Below are 19719 nucleotides of genomic sequence, written 5' to 3' on the forward strand. Positions count from 1 at the left end.
GCTTCATTAAAAAGAAACTCCCTTCCCCACCAACGAAGCCCCACCAACTCTTGCATTTCCTTCAAAGAGTTTAAGATGCAAGGGCACAAGGAAAAGAGTCCTGTAGCGCAACTTAAGAAAAATATGTAATTTCATTCCACAAACTTCTATTCTTCCGTGCTTGCTGAACCTTTATTTAGGGTGGCAAATCATCTCACAAGCTTCAGAATGAGAGACATTTGGGAACCAAAATGGGCAGCTATACTTGCCTCTTTCAGCTCTGCAGTTAACCAGTGGGTACGTCAAAGCGTCTTTGCTTTCGACACCTAGATGGCTGGGCGAAAGACTGAGGCTTAAATTCAGGCTCTACCACTTTCAAGTTGTGTGACCTAAGACGTGAGAGACTGCTCAGTTTCTGGGCCTCTATTTCCTCATCTGTGAAATGGGAATAATAACCACCTGCAAGCAAAGATTTACCACATATGCAATGCTTTGCAAATCAGATTACTACATCAATGTCCAGAGATCATTATTATCTCCCATGAAAACTCCATCTCCACTACCATCCTAGAAAACCCTTCTTGTGCCTTTTCTTTTCTCTCACTTTATAACATCACCAACAAAAAGATAATCAATGAGTCCCTCATCCCTAAGAACTGGCCCATCCTCCTATGCCAAAATCATGAGGATGCCTTTCCTCCTTCTGTCGATTAACTTTGTTACCTCTGACCAGGCTGATACTATTCTTTTCCATCAGCTTAAACACAGTGGCCTAAACCCTGGTCTTTCCCCTTCAGGTTCCCATAATTGATGTGTTTAGGGCTCACAAACCCCTCAATAACCACTTTGGTAATTTACAAAGTTTTCTGAAGATGAAAAGAAACTGCTACCATTCAAATAAATTCTCTCTAGAAGCTACTCCTGTTAGTACGACTTGGAGCTGTCACCGTCTAAAAGAGCACGAAAGCATCTAAGGCTAATTAAGGCTAAGCTATCAGAAAGCTGTTCCTGCTCACCTGATTTACAGAAGTCAACCACTATTCTTCATCACCATTCAGCTGCCAGTGATCCTCACCATAAATCCTTTGACCTTGCTCTGGTCCTCAAAGCCCACAAGTGGTCTACTAAGTCAGTTAAAAAACAAACAAAACTGTCCCCAGGCTGGCCAGAGTCCCTATTCCTGGACTTTATGCTTCTCTTTATGCAGCCTAAAATCACAGCCACTGTTGGCTCACACTGGTCTTTCAATCTCCTTCACCACCTAGCCACACACCCATGTCTTGTACTTGTGAAGTTGATCTTTTGAACCCAAAGTATAAGACTTTAATGTATGCTTATTAAATTTCATCTTATTAGAGTCATTAGCTCACCATTTTAACCAGCTGAAGTTGTTTTCAATCCTGACTCTGATATCTGCAGCGTTAGCTATCCCTCCTAACCCGTCACATGCAAATCTGGTTAGCACGCCATTCGTGCTTTTGTCCAAATCACTGATAACAGTGTAACAGAACGGTGCAGGACAGATTCCTGGAGCACAACACCCCACAGAATAGAAGGTGATAAATCCATTGTCCATAGCACATCTGAAGTACCATGGTTAGTTGCGGACAACATATTTTAGAGGGATAGTGATAAACTAGACAGTACCCAGAAGGGGACAATAAGGATGAAAAAGGTCACCCCAAACTAACCCTGTCTCTTGAAGTCTCTCCCCCTTTCGAGGCCCAAATCAGGTGCTTTCATGACCCCACGAAGCATTCACTGACTCTATCCCCTCCAAGCTGAAAATATTTCTCCATCAACAAATTTATCATATTTTCCCCAAGACCTATAGTAATTTATTTATTTCTCATATTTGCTTACCTCCCCCACCTGCAGCACCTGCTCAGCTCTTTGAGAGCAAGTCTGTGTCACATCTACTTTTGTATTCTCAACGTCTGGCATCTGAAACAGTGCTTTCCAGGAACAAGGCTAGGTTTAGTTAACTGAATTAGAGGCAGCTAGGTGGTGCGGTGGATAGAGTAATGGCGAGTTTGGAAAACCTGAGTTCAAATCTGAACTCTACCATTTACTAACTGTGGGACCCTGGTTAAATAATCATTTAATTTCTATTTGCCTCAGTTTCCTCAACTGTAAGATGGGGATGAAAATTATATTACCTACCTCCCAAGGCTGATGTAAGGGTCAAATGAGATAATATCTGTAAAGCACTGAGTGCAGTGCCTGGCACATAATAGGTGATTAATAAATGTTTCTTTCCTCTGAAATTGTAAAGGAAGTCCAATCCCAAAAGAGCAAAGCAGTTACAACTATCACACCACCATGGAAGGACTGGGAAGGTAAAGTCCTGAGTGATGTAACAGCCCAGATAACAGATCTAGTGGCTCCCCATCCATCACCCCTAAGATAAAATTCAAATTCCTTTGTCTGGCATTTAAAGGCCTTCACAATCTGGCTTCCTAAGAGCATTACCCATTACTCCTCTTCAAGAACTCTTACAATTCAGACAAACAGTGACACTGGCCTTCTTGCTGTTCCTCACACAAGACACTCATCTGACTCCAGACACGTCCACTGGCTGACCCCTTGCCTGGAATGCTCTCTCTCCTCATCTCTACCTTCTGGCTTCCCTGGCTCCATTCAAGCCCCAGCTAAAATCCTACCTTCTACAAGAAGCCTTTCCTGACCCCTCTTAATTCTGTTGATTATCCTATGCATAGCTGTTCCTATGGTGTCTCTCCCATTAAACTGTGAAATCTTTGAGGGCTGGGACTTTGACATTTTCTTCTATGTCCAGCACTTAGCACAAGACTGCCACAACAACCCCCATCAGATCTCACGTATTTTATACTCCTCTTACATATGTACAAGGCTCTCCACACAGTAGGTGCTTACAAAACAATGTTTTTATCAATTACAACAGGAACGATCATATTTTGCCAATTAATTAGCCTGTTCCTGGGAGACTGATTTGTAAACAAGAATGCCATTTGTAAACAATAACAAGATATCTTTGAGGGATGGATATACCTAAGGTTTAAAATAAATATCATTGGATTGGGGCCCTCTTCCCATTTAGGACTCTGCTGGACAATTTTATTAAGAACAACTTATTGTTAAGAATGTTTATTGACTGACTTCCCCTTATGCAGTATTTCCCTCTCATGGAGCTTTTGAATAGAACACCCTCCGTGCTTGGAATGCATGTTCCTCACCTTCACATCTTAGAAACCCTCACTCAACTGCTACCTCCTCTACTAGACCTTTCTCAAGGCCTACCAGTTGTTTAGGGGCTTTCGTCCCCCTCTCCCCAATGTACTTTGTATATATTTTATATTTATCTAGTAGAATATAGGCTTTTTGAGGGCAGAGACTATCTTTTGTCTTTTATCTCTGTGGCCTGGCATGTGGTAGGTGCTTAATAAATCCATGCTGAAACAATTAATTTGTACAGGTTATTGTTATTTCCAAAACCCTTTTCTCACAACAAACTCTCTTAGCGTAAATTTTATTGGCTTCATTTTATAGATAAGGAAATTAAATGTTGGAGATATTCTGTGACTTGTCCAAGATTATAATAAGTAACAGGCGAGTATACACACACATATACACGTAAACACACACATATAATAAATAACAGGTATAGAATTTGAACCCAGGTTTTTTGACTTCAAGTCCTGTGCTTTATAATGTATCACAGTCACTGGCATACTTAAAATGAAAACTGGAATTTGCAGGGGGAGGGGAAAGGAGGTAAGATTGAGTCTTGCTTTCTGAAAGAACAACCCCAAAGGGGAAAGTACCCAAGGAAGGAAGCCTGGAGAAAAGGAAAAACCTGAGCTTATTTATCTTGGAAAGGCAACACAGAAAGGTCAAAGATCTGCTGAGCTAGAGGCCTTCTTGAATTCATAATGTTCCAGTAGTTTCTAATTCTAACCACAGCCCCAGTGCACTATTCTGTGGGCCTAGCTCTCTCAGTAGGTTGTACACATTAATCCCAGGAACTTTATCCTTCACTGGTGGTATATTTCTTCAGTCATCAACTTAGAGGAAACTGAAACCCATAGGTTTGGGCCCAGCAGGAGAGAGCTACACATTTCTTTGGATCTTGATATATCTCATTTGCAGACTCTGCAACAAGAGGTGGGGCTGGTCACTCTGTTCTGCTGGCCTAGTTGCTCTCCCCCATAACAGAGTTCTGCTGCCACCAAGCCTTTGCTCACACCATTCCCTATACCTGGTATTGCTCTTTTCGTCTGAGAACCATTATCTCCATCTGTTAACAACCTATTCAACCTTTAATAAATTGGTATATGTAAGTTTAAATGTCATCTCTTTCAGAAGGTCCTCCCTGACACCCTCCCCACCATACACCCAAAATGAAAATAAATAATTTCCTTCACCAGACTTCGGTGTATGTTATACTCCTTTTATGTATGTATGTATGTATGTATGTATGTATATATGTATGTACAATGCTCTCCACATAGTATGTGCCTAATAAATGTTCAAGTTTTTATTAATTACAACAGGAATGATCGAGCCTTGCCAACTGGTCAGTTAGTTCCTGGGAGACTGATCTGTAAACAAGAATGCCACTTGTAAACAATAATGTGATTTCTTTAGAGGGATGGAGATACCAAAGGCTTAGTATAAATGGCATTGGACTGGGGACCTCTCTTTCCATGTAGGACTCTGATGGACAGTCTTTAAGAATAAGCTTGCTTTAACCAGGACTAGTGAAGAATATCAAGGAATACTTCTATCTAGCTCAGACTCAATCCTAACAGATCATCTTTTCCTCCTACTAATGGTTATTATACCTTTTCAGGCTGTGAAGCACTATTATCAGAGAAGATATCATAGAATTTGAGAGTTACAAAGGATCTCAGAGGTCAATGGGCACTACCCTTTTACATCATTACTGAAAAGTAGTCATCTAGTTTCCACTTAAATATTACCATGGATAGGGCACTGACCACCACCTAAGGTAGTGAATTCATATTTGGACAATCCTAGTTGGAAAATCCTTCCTTTTGCTGAGCTGAAATCTCCTCATGGACTGTTCTTATTATACATCATTGTATTTATTATTTTGCCTTGCACTTTGTAGGTGATGAATTTGTTGAACTGGACAGTGATCATTTAACTCCTCTAAGCCATCACTTCTCTAGACCAAACATTCCTAATTCCTTCAGTCAATTCACATATATTACGATTTAAAGTTCTCTCACTTGATCTCACCTGGATTTCCTCAATTCCCCTACCCCCCTAAAAAGTGACACCTGAGAACTGAACACAGTTCTCCAAATGCAGTCTCACTGTGACACAGGACAGCATGACTATAAACTCCTTCTTTCTGGACATTAAGTTTTCATTAATACATGCATATAGCTTGCTTTGTATATATTTGTTTGCATGTCTTTCCCCATTAGATGATAAGCTCCTTGAAGGCAGGGGCTATCTCTTGCTTCCTATAGCATGCCAAGAGTTTAGTGCTGTGCCTGGCACATAGTAGGCACTTGATGAATGCTTACTGATAATTTAAGAGGCAGGTAAGAGTGCTGGACTTAGAAGTCCAATTGGATCTCAGATACTTACTAGCTGCATGACCCAAGAAAAGTTATCAATCTCCCTCAACTTGTTTCCTCATATGTAAAATCGATATAATAATAGCACCTACTTCATCAGGTTGTTGTAAGGATCAAATGATATAACATAAAATGGCACTGTGCAAACCTTTAAAGAGCTACATAAAAGGTAGCTATTATTATTATTACAATTATTATTATTAAAAAGCACATCTTACTACCACAGATAATGTCTGGGCTTATCACAGATATCTATCTTTCAACCACAGTCTACAGATACAGTCTAAGATTTAGGATCTGAGTATTAGTTTGGCCAAGTGACTCCTGAGCTTCCTTCAAAGCCTTTGATTTTGTCTAAGTCACTCAACAAACATTTTAAAAGTGCCTCTCTATGTCCCAAGCACTGTGTTAGGAGTTGGAGATACAAAGACAAAAATGAAATAGTCTCTGCCCTCAAGAAACTTGCATTCTATCAGGGGAGAGAACACATACATAGAAAAGAATAAACAAAAGAAATACCTGGTGATTTTGGAGAGGTCACTAGCAGAGGGGGATTAAGAAAGTCTTCAGTAGAAGATGGTGCTTAAAGTGAATTTTGAAGAAACAAGGAATTCTAAAAGGAGGACTTGAGGAAGAACTGCAATCCAAGCACAGAAAGAGAACAAAGGAATGGAGAAGGCTGGAGCAGCAGCACTACATGTAAGGAAGAGTCAACAGTCTGAAGGTCAGTTTGACTAGATCAAAACACGTGGGAAGGGGAGTAATGTATAATAAAGCTGGAGAGGTTGGCTGGGGTCAGATTAAAGTTTATATTTGATCCTAAAGGCAATAGGGAGCACCAGATGTGAGATGGTTAGATATGCACTTTAGGAAAATCCTATGAGCAGCGGTATGCATGGACTGAAGTGGGAAGAGACTAGATTTAAGCAGGGAGATCAATAGTTCAGGCAAGAGGTGATAAGGGCCTGAAGTAGGGTGACAACTGTGAGCAGAGAAGAGTGGGGATGCATGAGATGTTGTGGAGATAAAATGACAAGACAAAGTCAGACTGAGGTAATGTGGGATGAGGCACAGTGAAAGGCTGAGGATGCCTCAGAGGTTGGCAACCTGGGTAACTAGAAGGATACTGATCACCTTCACAGAAACAGGGAAATTCAGAATTAACAGTGCATGCTATGATGCTATAGCTATTCTCAGGCAAAGAGAAAAGCAAATAGGGAAACAGTTTTAAAGTCAGGCAGTAGTCAAAATAGAAACCAGAAGCTTAGATAATCCACAAACTCGGTAAGCAGGCTCTGAGCAGAATATTTCCGTAGAGCACCATTTAATGCAAATAAAGTCTTAGAGTTGCAGTGGTAATGTTACTTGGTGACAGGTGGGCACATCCTGTTTTGTGGCCTTTATGAATAAACACTTTTACTGCATCTTGGAGGCAAGCTCTCTTGACCTAAGGAAACAGTAATTGTTCCATGTTCAATACGCAAGAAAAACAGTAGGCTTAAAAAAAAAAAAAGAGTTATTTGTGGATCATCTTTCTCATCTCTATTAAAAGACTATATTTTCAAAGACCACTTCTTAATTTAGACAACAGTCTTTGAACATTTAAAAATAGGAAAATGCCACATTTTACCAAGGGCCAGTCAAGAAAACAAAAAAGGCAATAGGTCTTAAGTGCACGGTCTGTTAACAATTCCAAACTTGGTAAAAAATGCTCATGAAATTCTGATGACTAGTTATTACATACTGAAAATTAACAGGATATGGGAAAGATTGACAGGATGGGATGTGTGGTAAGGGAGCCAGAGGGTCTAGTACACAGAGTACTGAAGTAGGAATTGAGAGACCAGGGTTCTAATTCCAGCCCTGTTAATATAATTCAATGTAGGGCTCTGGGCCAGGTCAGCTCTCTGGGTTCAGGTCCTCTTCTTTATGATCTCTACAAATCAGAGCCCATCTTCAGCCATTTATGATTCCATGAGTTATTATATAGCTCATTAGAACAGAGCTCAGTAAGTAGAGCTCAAAATGCCACTGAGCAGAGATAAGTCTTAGAAGGGAGTGAGGATTTTAAAAAATCAACTCTAAGATACGGGTGCAGATGAGAGGTCAGTTTCAAGAGTAACAAGTGTGGAAAAGAGTCCATTATAAGGGGAAGAGAAATAAATGGATACTATGTCTTTCAGAGGGCAATATTTCAGTATATTCTACAAGAAGTACCCAGGAATGGGAGAGAGGGGTCGTTCTTGGGTTAGGCTCCAGACTTTCAGGAGAAACTATGACTGTCCAAAAGATATGAAGAGGCAGTTTTCAGATGAAGAAATCAAACCTATCTATAGATAGGAAAAAATGCTCTAAATCACTATTGATTAGAGAAATGTAAATTAAAACAATTCTGAAGTACCATCTCACACCTATCAGATAACTGATATGACAGAAAAGGAAAATGAATTTTAGAGGAGATGTAGGAAAATTGGGACACCAATGCACTGCTGGTGGAGTTGTGAACTAGTCCAACCACTCTGGAGAGCAATTTGGAACTATGCCCAAAGAAAGGGCTTTAAAACCATGTATACTCTTTGACCCAGCAATACTATTACTAGGTCTGTATCCCAACGAGATTAAATAAAAAAAAGAAAAAGAATCCATATGTATAAAAATATTTATACTAGCTCCTTTTGTGGTGGCAAAGAATAGGAAATTGAGGGGATGCCCATGAACTGGGGAATGGCTGAACAAGTTGTGGTATATGGTTGTAATGGAATTTTACTGTGCTATGAGAAATGATGAGCAGAATGGTTTCAGAAAAACCTGAGAAGACTTACATGAACTGATGCAAAGTGAAATGAGCAGAACCAGGAGAAAACATTGTACACAGTAACAGCAATAACATAAAATGAGATGATCAACTGTGAATGACTTAGCCAGTCTCGGCAATACAATGATCCAAGACAATTCCCAAGGATTCATGATGAAAAATGCTATCCATCCCCAGAGAAAGAACCAATGGAACCAGCATTCAGAGCTGGTCAAAGCATACTTCTTTTACTTTCTTTATTTTTCTTGGTTGTTTTGGTTTTTTTTTTTGGATCTGTGTTTTCTTTTGCAACATGGCTAATATGGAAATGTTTTGCATGACTGTAATCTATATCAAATTGCTTGCCTTACCAATAAGAGGGGAAAGGAAAAAGGGAGAGAGATAATTTGGAACTCAAATTTTTTAAAATGAACACTAAAAATTGTTTTTACATATTACTGGAAAAATAATAAAATATAACAGAAAAAAAGATATCCAAGAGCTATAGGAAACTAAAATATGATGGAGCTAGAGTAAACGATCACTAAGGTTCTGGACATTCTTAGGTATCTCTACCATAAGACAAAAAGAGATAGTGTTCATACTACCTTCTAAGGCACTCAATCTAATTTTAATTATATTACCAACCGTTTAAAAACCCTCTAGTACAGGGGTTATTAACCTAGAGTCCATAATATTGTTTTTCTAAAATAGGCTAAGTTCTATTTAAATATAACGATTTTCCTTCGTAATCCTATGTATTTTATTTTATGTATTTAAGAACATGAATATAAGGAAGAGTCCATAGGCTCTCCCAGAATGACTGGCACAGGGAGTGGTCGAGGACCCAAAAAAGATGACGAACCCCTGGTGTAGTAGCTCTGAGGATCTTTATACATATAACCACTTCATCATGACAAATTCTGACGAGTACCTATTAATAGAAAACTGGAAGCATTGGCTTTCATATGAAAACACGTTGAGTTTGAATGTAAGAACCAAAGAATTATAGCATGTTAGAGGGGGAAGAAACACTAGAAATCATTTGTTTACTCTCCTTATTTTAAGGATAATGAAACTGAGGCTAAGAAGGAAATGACTTGCCCAAGATCAAATACTATATCCCCCACAGGTGGAATGATCCATGCTGTTGATTAAGCAAGCAATCACCAAGACTGAAGGGAAGATTCCCTCTCCTAAAGGAGGAGGTGTAGGGTCCAAAATGGGATATAAGTGATCATAAACCCTGAGGAGGTCAGGCCTTGTCAATAGCTGGGTTTCTCACAAGGCCAAAAATCCAGAGACTTGAGATGAAATTGTAAAGTTGGAGACAAAAGTAGAGATTCTGAGCTTGGGGGGGGAGGGGGGATCTGCATGTGATCTTGGAGGCTAGCAAAATTACTGACACAATTAGCCTCCAAAATTTTGGCCTTTAACAGTACTGTGCCCTTTCCCCATACACTACTCCAGACCTTGTCCTACTGATTCTACAGTGCTTCCTGCTGCCCCAGATATGCTAGTAAGGCCATAGGCTGAGATACTACATTTCCCAGAACCCATTAGAACCCATTCCCAGTATTCTTTCTACTATACTATGCTGCCCCAAAGAAACGAGTGGTTAATGACAAGCTATCATGTACCATCCTGTCTAAGTGCCTGAGACACTTCTAGGCAAGGGGCAGAGCTTTTCAATATCCCTCAAATTATATACCATGAGGACAACCAACCACTCCATCCTCTTCCTAGCCCTGGGGGTGTATATACCATTCCAACGTGATGGAACCTTCCTGGAGGGAATCACTGGGCAGACCCAAGTAGGGGACAGTTGGCAGTGGTGGGGAGGAGGGGCAAGATGAGAAAGAGGAAGAAAAGCGAGGGTGAAAGCTCTTTGGATCAAGTTAAAAGAAGTTAGTGCTTGGATACAGAGAAAACTGGCAAGTGGCCTTGAGTGGGCCAAGTTCACAAATTCCTGACAGAATAACGCCCTATTAGTGAAGGATGTCTAACATTTGGCAGCTGGACTTGGGGTCTCTGGTAGAGTGTTCTACTGTGGCTGTTCCCAGAGTACAACACTTTAAAAAAAAAAGATCTTATCCAAAATGAGTTAATTCAGTCAAGACACTCTTACAAAAGAAAAAAAAAAGACAGCACACTCTCCTCCCTCCAATTAAATGCCTGAAAAGCAAAAAAACAAAATAAATGTCACCCATATTCTTGGTTAGTACCCAAGACAAGTGGTTTTTTGCAAGGTTAATTTATAAGAAAACAAACCCTGGTCACTGTTTCAGGTTGGAGTTTCCATATCTATAAAATGGAGATAATAATTTCCCTTGTGAAAAAAGCATTTGAGAATTATAAAGTACCATCTAAATAATTATTCAGGACCTTTTCCATCTTGGACCAGTTGTTTAAATAACCTTAGGCATCCTACTACATTGCTGCTTGTGAGCCTGGCTACTATATAAAGAGCAAAATTAAACCTGTAGCTAGTTGTTGGTTTAAATGGAAGAAGTCAGGCAACAGTAGACTTATGTTTCAGAAAACCCTATCTAATTCCCTGCCATCCACTGGTCAGGAGCCAAAGAAAAAGCAGACTAGGGAAAAGATACCTTCATCTTCCTCTTTCTTCTTCTCAAACTTAGATATATGTTCATCTGTGTTTATCTTAGGTCACATTCAATTAGTTTATGCCCCCTTAGAGCTACACAAATGATTAGTAGAAATACATGCTACAAATTTGCCTCTGATCTTTTGGTAAACTTTTAGATTAAAAGTGTTCTTTAAAAAAAAAAAAACAACCACCCAGGGATATACATTTATACAAATGTTTTATAAAATATCCTCATAAACCAGGAGTTACTTCTCAAATTATAAGCAGAATGACTATATTGGCTCAAAGAGAGGCCAAACTATTCCTCAAAAACTGACCTGCTTAAGACCCAGGTGTGGCCTAACATCAGTGTTACATTTCAAAGTATAACAGTTTATCTTTACTTCTTTCTAAGGAATATCTTCATGAGTTGTGAGACGTATTATGTCACGAAGAGTGCTGGGCTTGGAGCTGAAAAAGCTGTGTTCAAATCCCACTTGTGTTGTTTTGGCCCAATCACTTTACTTTATTGACCCCCAAGTCCCTCAGTATCTCAGTAGGGCACCTTCATGGTGCTTCAGTAAGGAAAGCAGCTTAGAGATCTTAAATATCAATCTGTGCAATAAAGGAACAGTCTACTCTACTTTCATATTGTACAGAGGCTTACACAGGCACAGCCCTCAGATATTTCTAAATTGTTTTCCCCAAAACACAAAGTTGGTAAAAACAATATCATAGGAAGGCAGTTCAAAACAGTGTTAAAAGTGGTAGGTACATTTCTGGACATACCATAAAATTTTTTAAATGGGTCTGACGTGGGAGGGCTATGAATGTGGAACAATGCATTTACTGTTGAAATCGATTAATGTGTTAACTAATTTTGGTGTATTTTTTAAGAATAAATTTTTGTTTTTATTCTTTGTTTAAAAATAAAATGGGTCATGGGGGCAGCTAGGTGGTGCAGTGGATAGAGCACTGGCCCTGAAGTCAGGAGGACCTGAGTTCAAATCCAGCCTCACATCAAACACTTGTCACTTACTAGCTGTGTGACCCTGGGCAAGTCACTTAACCCCAATTGCCCAATAAATAAATAAATAAATAAATAAATAAATAAAAATAAAATAAAATAAAATGGGTCTCTGCAGAGGCCAGAAAATTTAAAAAGGAAACAAAGTACCAGAGTTGGCCTGAGTAGAGAAAGGTAGGCAGCAAGGAGTTGGTCTGAGAATCAATCTGAGTTTACTTGTAATGGATTAAAGAAGGCAGCTAGGCGGCTTAATGGATAGGGTGCTGAGCCCGGAGTCAGGAAGACCTGAGTTCAAATGTGGCCTCAGACAGTTACTAGCTGTGTGATCCTGGACAAGTGTTTAACCTCTGTTTGCCTTAATCCAGTGGAGAAGGAAATGGCAAACCACTCCAGTATCCTTGCCAAAGAAAAGCCCATAGACAGTAATGGCGTGCTATGATCCATGAAGAATCAGACACAACTGAACAACAATTATAGGCTGAGAAGAACAACAGTGGTGAGGTCAATTTTGGGTGGGCTATACCTCAAGACTTTCCCTGAGGAAATGAGATCCCTAAATTAATGCCCTCTCTTATCTCTACTGTATGATAAACACTAGACATGAGGTTCCACATTCAAAAGCTAAATTCCTAAAAAGGCAAAGTGAATATGACTGTACTATAAACAGCCTTCTGACACACTTAGTGTTCTTTGCTTAACTATTTAAAAGTAGCTGAATGTGATGCCACTGAAAATTCTCAAATTTCAGACTCACAAAATTTTTAGATTTTAAATTTAAAGAGGAAACTTTAGATATCACCTAGTTCAAACCTGTCATTTTAGGGATGAGAAAACCAAGGCCCTGAGGCCATAACTTGTCCAAAACCATACAGAAAAAAAAAAATCTATATATATTGAGAGAAAAATGTATTCTTCAATAAAAGAAACATAAATCTGGCTAGAATAAAGCCATTTTGATCATAGCAGAAAAGAAATTAAAATCTACACTCATGAGACAACAGACTGTTATTTTCCATCTCTATATGCCTAGGAACTAACACAGTGTCTTACTTGTACGTGATTTGTTAAGTTTCTTTCTCAAAATGAAATTACCAAGCCAATCAGAGGATAGGCCACCATTACATAAAAAGGCTGCATCCCTAAAACAAGTTCTCAATGAAAAAGAAAAAAAAAATGTATAGAAAAGCATACCCTGAAAAACAAACGATTAGATTATATGCCACAAGATAAATGTAAGAAGGAAAAGTGAGGCTTATATTTGGACCAACATGGTAATCTGAAGAGAGTAACCACTGACCAATTAAAGCTAAACTAAATGCCACTGACATGAAGTAGTGACCATGTATTGTTCAGTCTCCCGGTGAAAAGAATTCTTTTCAGAGGACAACAGCAAAAAGCACACGTAAAATCCTTTACAAGGTAAAAATTGTGTTTCTGACACATATGCTCATGATAGTTAATGTTTTCCATTCTTAATGCTTTCTCAAACAACCCTAGCTCTGGAATACAAAACATTAATTTTCTCTAAATACATAAAAATTTAATATTTGATTTTTAGTGATGAGGACCGTACATATAGAATAGAATGAGTGAAAGATTAACTTGTTTGTTTAATAGGTAGCTTGGTATGCTAGAAAGAATGCTGAATTGGAAGTCAGAGGCCTACATTTGAACCTCAGTTCTGCAAAAGATTAACTTTGGGCAAGTCACCTTCCCCAATCTGGACCACAGTTCCCTCATCTGCAAAATGAGCAAAGCGGCCTCATGATCTCTAGAAGTCTTTTGCACTCACTGCCCTGACTTGGTGTATACTACAAAGTTTCAATGGCTTTTATTCTGAACTCTTTGCATCATTTGACACTTAAATCAGCCCATTCCTTTTTGATACTCTCTCTCCTCTTTAATGCCTTGTGTAACTAGAGCAATGTTATTTTTCTTCTTTTCCCTCTCTAATCACTCTCAGTCTCCTGGAGACAACTCTTCTATCCCTTAAATGTTGATATGCCTCAAGGTCTGTCACCGCCCTTCCTCTTTGAACTCTTCATTGTCTGTCTGTCTGTCTGTCTCTCTGTCTCTGTCTGTCTCTCTCTCTCTCTAAAATATCTCTTGCATTTTTCTCTTACTACATTACACTTCTATTACAACCAAGCCAGTTCAACCAGTCAGTCAACTAGCATGTATTAAGTGCCTGCTATGTATGTGTCAGGCACTGGGTTCAGACCTTCACTTCTTAGCTCTTCTTAGCTATACAAATAATAGCCTCCTAAATAGAGTTTTTGCCCCAATTTCTCCCATCTCCAAACTGTGTATCAAACCAATGCACAGGTAATCCTTTTAAATATATCACTACCACTATGACTGTTTCACTGGGAGGAAGAGTAGCTTAGTGAAAAGAAGACCCAACTTATCAAGTCACAAGAACTGAGCTCTATACCAGTGCTGTTATTTCCAAGCTATGTGACCACAAGCAAATGACTTCTCTGGGTGTCTGCTCTCTCGCCTGGAACGTGAGAGGATTGGACTAGATGATACTTGAGGTTCTCTTCAGCTCTAATATGCTCAAAAACCTTCATGGCTCCCCACTAATCCCTCCTGTTCACATACTCTAATACTTGAGAAACGTATTTACCATCAGTTACATACCTTTTGTATGCTACCACTCCAAGTTCTCAGCCACTACTTGAAGCTTCCTTTCACTCTTCCCCAACCGTGTGATTTTCCTCCTTCCAAACTCTGCTCAGGGTTCTATCTCCTAAAAGCCCAATAACTTGCTCTGTGACTTAGAACTCCAGAATCCAAGGCAAAATTATCCTAATGTGAAGATAATAACTACTGATTCCATATTACCCTTTGCACACAGGTAGCAGCGATACAGAAAGGGATTGGGAAACAGACAGCTGTCATCATCAATGAGATGTATGAGAAATTTTGGGGGTCAATGTCACAAACTGTTTTCACTATTACATGCACAGATTTATCCTGAGATATATAAAGATGCAGTAAAGTTGATATCATTACTACAGATAAAACTAGACACTCAGCAAGAACGGCATAATGCTTTGCAGTCTAGTCAAATCCTAATTTAAGCATAACTATATTTTACCATAGTAAATTCTCACTACAGATGAGAATTTTTCACATCTAGTCAGTCATAAACATACTGTTGCTAAGCAGCTTTTATGTATTATAGCCAAAGATGTCACCATGAACGGCTATTTACTATCTTCCATGTGGGAGGGTGTCTAAAATAAACACCATGCCAAATTTATGTCAAGTTACAATTGGCACAGACAAAAATCTGTAACCTGGGTTTAAAAAAAATGGACAAATTCTAGAGACGTACTCAATTACCCTTTATTAAGCACTCGCTATTTGCAGAGCACTGTGTATCTCTCCCACTGTCTAAGATGTAAGCCCTTGGTCTTAGAATTATAACGATGTAGGGGAGATACTAAAACTAGATCTTACTCTGACCTTGTTACCTGCCTATAAAGGTTTAAAGGCAAACTGTTGTCAACTGGCTTCATAAAAACATGCTGTTTGGTCAAAACAACATCGGAGGGCAGCTAGTTTCATGACAACAATGGAGATGACAGTAAGCAATACAGGAACTCTTATACTGAGGCTCAAGCACTCACTCACACTGTCACTAAACATCTGGCTTGCATCTTGGAAACTGGCTAAATCATGCTATTCCAAAATTTCAAGACAACTGGATTTAGTCATCATATAGTAATGATGTTATTGAAAAATGATGCTAGGCAGGGCAGCACTGGGTAGGGGCTATGTCTTTATGTTTGAGACCCTTGTTGAGATATTCCAAGGTCAATAAATTAGGGGACCATTTGGACTACTTTTCTTAGAGAACATAATTTTCTTTGCTTTCACTTCAGCTGATAAAAAATTCCAGAGCAGGGTACAACCAATACATGGGAAAGGCAGTAACAGAAAGTAGTAATTTCTTGACAGAATAATGCAGTGGGGAAACTATTAGAGTTGAAGTCAGAGGACCTGAGTTCAAATCCTAGCTCTGCTGCTTACTATCTGTAATAACCTTGGGCAAGTCCCTTAACCCCTCTCTGCCTCAATTTTTACATTTGTAAAATGAAGAGTGTTAGGATAGATGTATTAAATTTTCTGCCAGCTTTGAATTCTGTTTTATTGGGGACAAATCTGTTCATCTGGAAAGATTACTGAATTTAATATACCTCATCTGATAGAACAGACAGAGGTTGGTATAGTGGGAAATGCCCTGGATTCTGAATCAGAAGCACTGGTTTGAGTGCCAGCTCTGACACTTACTAACTCTGAGCGACCCTGGACAATTCACTTGGTCTCTCTGAGATTTATTAGAAAGAAATCCTCTGTAAAGCGCTATAGAAAGGGGAGTTGATATATCAGTTTCATGGCTTCTAATAATCAGAATTGCAATTAGCTTCCTAATGGACTTTAATGGATTTATTGCATGACCTCAAAGGCGTACATTACACTTTTTAGACGAAGTCAGAAGACTTAAGCTTCATTCCAGGCTCTACCACTAACTAGCTCTGTGGGTAAATATTTAATACACGTGAAGTGCCACAAAATGTCAGTTATTATTGTTGGCTCTGTATTCTCAAAGTGAGTTCAATATGATTAAAACATTTTTATTTTTCCTTTATGTACTGTTTCCTTTCAAATTCCTTTTGGATCAATGCCATTCAAAAGCCTCAACACTTCCAATACTCACATGCCTCTATCAGAAACAATGTCCCATTAGTTGTGCTATTTCTACAGGCTGAGTCTTAGGAGCCACATTTGTTTTTCTGCCCAGTCTGTTAAGAATCAAAGCAGATAGGCTTTATGTCCATACCACTTGGAATAAATGAACCCTTCTTAATAGATACAGTTTAAATTTGCTATCATCAGGCATTCCAGTTTCTCTTTGCAAATATCAGATTAAATACCATTACACTGAATGAACTTACTCTATTAAATCTGGTATAAACCAAGAGAACAAGAAATTCGTAAAATAATACTGCCTAAGAACTTGGCAGAGGAAACAAGTCTATATGGCAGTTCTTTTTCATGTTTATAGTGGAATAAAGTCTTATCTTCTCAAAGACAAGGAAATTCTATTGCCTGAAAACATAGGTCCCTCCAAATAGTGTAGTTCAGGGGTGGGGAACCTGCCTCTTAGAACCTCGAGGCCGCACCCCTGGTCGAGTTCAAGCCCCTTATTTTTCAGGTGAGGAAACTCAGGTTCACAGAGGTAAAATATTTGCCGAACATCAAACATTTCATTAGGGCCAAACCTAGAATGGTTCTATGACTCCTAATATTTTTCCACGACACTTTGATTTCAACCCTCTCTTGCCTTCTACCACATGCCTCCTCGAGATCTTTTACATGAGCTGACAAAGAAAACTTCTGATGAATTTCAGGTCTCCCTCTGTTCCCTTAGAAATACAATGTACTACTTTCATCAGTAAGTACCTAAAATTCTAGCAATCAGGCAAGCCCTTCCAGCAAATCTCAAAATTAGCCAGAAAGAGAACATATAAAATAACTATCACAATGTTAATTCAAAAGATCATTAAAAATAAGACAAACTGAGTAGCTAAAACAAAAGTCTGACAGAATAAAGAAACATTAAGGGAGGGGAAAGGAGTAAAACAAGTTAATAGGGTAGAACGTTGACAGATCTTGCTTACTCTAGTACAGGATGATTTTGCATAATTGTTTTTCTTGTTACACGGAACACTTTAATCTGAAAGTGGTGGGGAAAGGTGAGCAGTTAAATAAATTACTACTATGTAAAAATAAAAAGCATCAATAAAAAAATTTTAATTAGATATGAAGACTAAGGGATTCTATTTCCAAAGGTAAAAATACATATTGAGCTAGGAAAGAGAGTGTTTTCTTGTTCTTTTGACATTCTCTCATCATGGTCTGTCCATTACCAGAAAACACTTCATTCTGAATGTTTACAGATTATCTGGTGAAACAGATCCATGGCAGGTAGCAGAAGCAGGACTACAATCTACAGGGTTTGAATTCCCATCTCGTTTTAAGTTTCACAAACAATTCTACTGCTTCAATATCAGACTGTAGTTGTAATAAGGATCTTTCTTTTCAAAAACATGATATAATCTCACCTGCACAAAAAAAAAAAAAAAAGATCAGATCTGTTCTAGTAATCAGGTCCTTAATTCTATTCATTTATTTCACTAAAAAGTTTTAATTTACTTGGACAGTATCCTATTCCTCCTGTACCATCCCCAATTACAGAAGTACATTCTCTATTCAACAGAACGACAGTAAAAAACAAGATTCTGGACTGGCATTAGATTCCTGTGGTAGCTACCAACGTGAACCTTTAACCGGCCCCTAAATGCACTGGAACAAACAATTCACTTTCTCCAAAAGAGATCCCCAACTTTCAGGATTCCGCAGAAACATAAATGCCCACTCTAGCTTCCTCTTACCCTCGGCTTCCATAGCAAGCTTTCCCCCTCAGCCCTTTCAGACCCAGGGATCCAACCTGTGACTGGAACCCAGCGCTCCGATGCTCTCAGAATGACCTCTCCCCACCGTCACAGACTTCTCTCCTTATCCTCCCCCTCCCGACCCCCAATAATCTCCCATTTAATCACTTCAATTCAACCAACGTTTATTAAATTCCTACTATGTGCAGAACACCGAGCTAGGCACCAGAGGAAACACAAAGCTTGGATGACGGCAGTTTCTGCCTCTAAATGGGTTGAGGTCTGACACACAAATAACTGGAATGGGAATGAATCCCCCGGGATGAGCGCAGGAGGGGGGCAGGCACAGTGCTTTGTGAGGCGTGAGGGGTGAAAGGTCATCATCGACCACCAGCCGGGACGGGGATTCCCCGCCCCTTTCCAGTGACAGCTGGACTCCTCCTTAAGCCAGACCCCCAGCCTCCATCCCCATTTCACACCCCGGCCCCCCCCAGATGTCTCCCCATCCTCCTGCCACTCTCAGAAGCCCGCTGCCACTTCCCCGCTCATCCCCCAAGCCCCCCTCTTTTCCTTCCTCCCTCCAGCCATCCCCGACCCCTTCCTCCTCGCCGCCTCCCCCAGGCAGTCCTCCATCCCCAATCCCAACCCCCATCGCAGCCGCTTCCGTCCCTCCCCCCGTCCAGGCTGGGCCCCCTCCCCCACCGTCCCCACCATCTCGGCGGATCTCACCTTGTTGGGGAGCCGGCGGCCGGGAAGGGGGAGCTTCTAGAGCATCCTGGGGGCGACGTAGCGTCGCAGGGAAAGCAGCCACAGCCGGTGCGGGCGTTGTTATGTAACTGGCAGGGGCTCCGGCCGATGAAGCCGGCGAGCAATTAACACTTCCGCCTCCCGCGCCCGTCGGCGCAGCGGACAAAGCCCATAGGCTACTGGGCAGGCGCGTGATGCGGCTGTGGTCCCGCCCCGATCCCGCCCCCCCCAGACGCCGCCGCCGCCCCCATCTTGGAAGTGGGAAAGGGAAGCCTCCAGATTGACTGCCCGCTGGAGCCACGTGGGCGCGAGACGGGTGGCGGGACGGCCGGGGCTGGGGAGGCAGCCGGGCCCCCTCCTGCCCTGGCGGGGCGGATGGTCCGCGTGCCTCAAGTCTTAGCACAGTCCCTGTTCTGCTTATTGGGCAAGCTCTTTTTACGTAGCGTGTTCAAACCCTGCGTCCCGATGATGACTGTGTTTTGAATTCATTAGCCCCTTCAGACGTGGGGGTAGTGCGATGGCTC

The 19719-nt window shown here is 40.3% G+C and overlaps 1 protein-coding gene across 1 annotated transcript in view; it reads right to left on the reverse strand.

The window, feature by feature from the left end:
- NAA60 (N(alpha)-acetyltransferase 60, NatF catalytic subunit) overlaps window positions 1-19335 on the reverse strand; it is a 42912-nt gene extending 23577 nt beyond the window's left edge. Inside the window, exon 1 of the mRNA XM_027859713.1 lies at window positions 19178-19335. The gene's annotated coding sequence lies outside the window, so the exon portion shown is untranslated. The remainder of the gene's footprint in view (window positions 1-19177) is intronic.
- Window positions 19336-19719: the final 384 nt, after the last annotated feature.

This window comes from Vombatus ursinus, unplaced genomic scaffold, assembly GCF_900497805.2.
Source record: "Vombatus ursinus unplaced genomic scaffold, bare-nosed wombat genome assembly UNPS02014171.1, whole genome shotgun sequence".
Taxonomy (NCBI): Eukaryota; Metazoa; Chordata; class Mammalia; order Diprotodontia; family Vombatidae; genus Vombatus; species Vombatus ursinus.